Raw genomic sequence first — 2,442 nt, 5'->3', positions numbered from 1 at the left:
TGTTTTGCTTCCAAATTTCCCACCTTTGTGGACTGGAGCTAAAAATGTTATACAGCTTCTGTACAACTCCAAAGAAAGTTATGACTGTTGAACAGCTTTCTGCAGAAAGCACACCACACAAATTCAAACTATGACGACAGCCACAGGGAGAGTATGTGGCAAGTGATCACTGTCTTAAAATGTGAACCTGTGCACATTATACAGATCTGAGACCACACATGTCGCTACCGTTGTCGTAGCCTTGGCCTCGGCAGTCTGTAATTGGAAAGTTTTGTTTTTTTATTCAGTGTATCAAGGGTAATTTTAGCGATGTCTTCTCCTGTTTTCTTATTACAATCTTCTCTTTTCAGAAATCTCTCTTCTACGTTGTAGACATTTGTATAACTGTCCAAGTGAACATAACGCAAAATAAAAACAGTTTGTTCGACGTGTGAAGAGTCTGGTGTTGCATCAACGATAGTGGAGTAATATTTCGTCCCGCTCTTTCATTCAAAATCACGTCGGTCACTTTTGATGCACAGCATTGGATGAATTCTTTTTGACTTTCTGGTGATAGATAGTGAACTTGTAGGCGCCTTTTTTCTTTTTGTGATTTTTCAACTTTTGTAAGATGCTCTGCAAGAAGAGGATCGTAATGGCCAGTCAATTGCAGAAGTCCAAGAAAGCACTACCAAAGTTTTGTGAAGTTGTCAGATATGCAGCGGGGGCTCTCGTGGCCTAGACGTTAAGGTGTTGGCCTCTCATTCAAAGGTCCCGGGTTCGAATCCGGGTAGCGACCGAAAAATTTTCTTCTCTAAACTTGTCTCCTTTCACCTCCGTTCCTGCTCTCTAGCAATGTTCTGTTGTCTGCTTTCGTCTCCTCTTTCTGCCCCCACCCCCTCACATCCTTTGCCCCCTCCTCTGGGCTCCCTTTGTAGTGCTACTCCTTGACTCCTTCTTACAGCTGTCTTTCTGCCACACCCCTGATCTTTTGGTAGGAAAGATCTACACCTAGCCATTCCGGACTAGGGCGAAAAATCTCGGAGGGCCGGTGTGCAAGTTGCGAACGTTAAAGATCCCTTGGTGGTCTAAAATCAATAAGAGTAGGCTTCGGCCGCCACCCCGGCAAAATTCAAAATTTCCTACCAACTTAAAGTATTAAATGTGTCCCGCGCGCCCGTATGGCCGTATGCAGTTGCAAGCACCGTAAAACACTTACCGAAAAAAAGATACACAGCTCGACTTGCAGCCAAAATATATATTATTTCAAAGCTTTGTACGGTACACACACACACACACACACACACACACACACACACACACACACACACACACACACACACACACACACACACACACACACACACACACACACACACACACACACACTCTCTCTCTCTCTCTCTCTCTCTTTCTCTCTCTCTCTTTCTCTCTTTTTTTCTCTCTCTTTTCCCCTTGCTTGCGGGCCCCCCAAACCCCCGGGCCCCGGGGCATTGTCCCCCCCTGACCCCCCCTCTCGACAGGCCTGAAGGCCACACCTTTATACAAAGTCACAGAAATATTCCTTTTGTGCTTATTGAGGTACAGTGCAGGGTGATTTTACCTGCAAGGATAATTGGACAAAATGGGCAAAATCTTTATTGCTAATGGTCATATGTAGACAAATCCTATATCATTGTCTTTTTTTTTTTCTTAACTGCTCATGGTTATTAAAGAGTAAGCCAACTAGGTAGTAATTTCGGATTCCTAATACTAATATTATTATGGGCATTCTTAAAATTTTTTAACTTGTTTTTAGCGCTTTTCTCAATGTAAAACGGATTCCGAAAAAAACCCCAATGACCTTATCTTTCTTTTTCAAAGTATTGTGCATATATTTGTGTGAAACTATATATTCTATGCTTTCATGTACATGAAAAAAGCTAATAAAGGCAAGCAAAATGTTCTTCAGAGACATAGATCTAGTAGTTGGCCCACTGAATTTTTTTTATAAACCGGGAAAGATGACCAGAAAATAACAAAATTATTTTATGATCTTCACTTGCACTTGCAATTTTTTTGATAAATTATAGTCTACCTCATTGTCTTTTTTTCCCATCATTTTTCTTCACTATTCATGACAACTGGCATGTATTGTTTTCAGTTATTATCAAGAAAGTGGATAGGCGGACTACGGGGTCTATCTAGCCAAAAGGATAGGTGGACCCCGGGGTCTACCTAACAAAATGCTAGGTTTTAGGATGTGAACCCTGGAGTCAGCGTAGTGAAATAAGTAGATCTAGGTTTAAACTAAGGGATCGGTGGGACCCCGGGGGTCAACATAGGTGAAATAAGTAGATCTCAGTTTATTTTATAGTAGGACTGGGCGGAGCCCGGGGTCAACGTAGCGAAATTATAAGTAGATATAGGTTTTAATTAAGGAATTGGTGGACCCCCGGGGTCCAACGTAGTGGAAATCCAGAA

The sequence above is a fragment of the Aplysia californica genome, unplaced genomic scaffold, assembly GCF_000002075.1.
Source record: "Aplysia californica isolate F4 #8 unplaced genomic scaffold, AplCal3.0 scaffold00314, whole genome shotgun sequence".
Taxonomy (NCBI): Eukaryota; Metazoa; Mollusca; class Gastropoda; order Aplysiida; family Aplysiidae; genus Aplysia; species Aplysia californica.
This window is presented reverse-complemented; position numbering follows the sequence as displayed.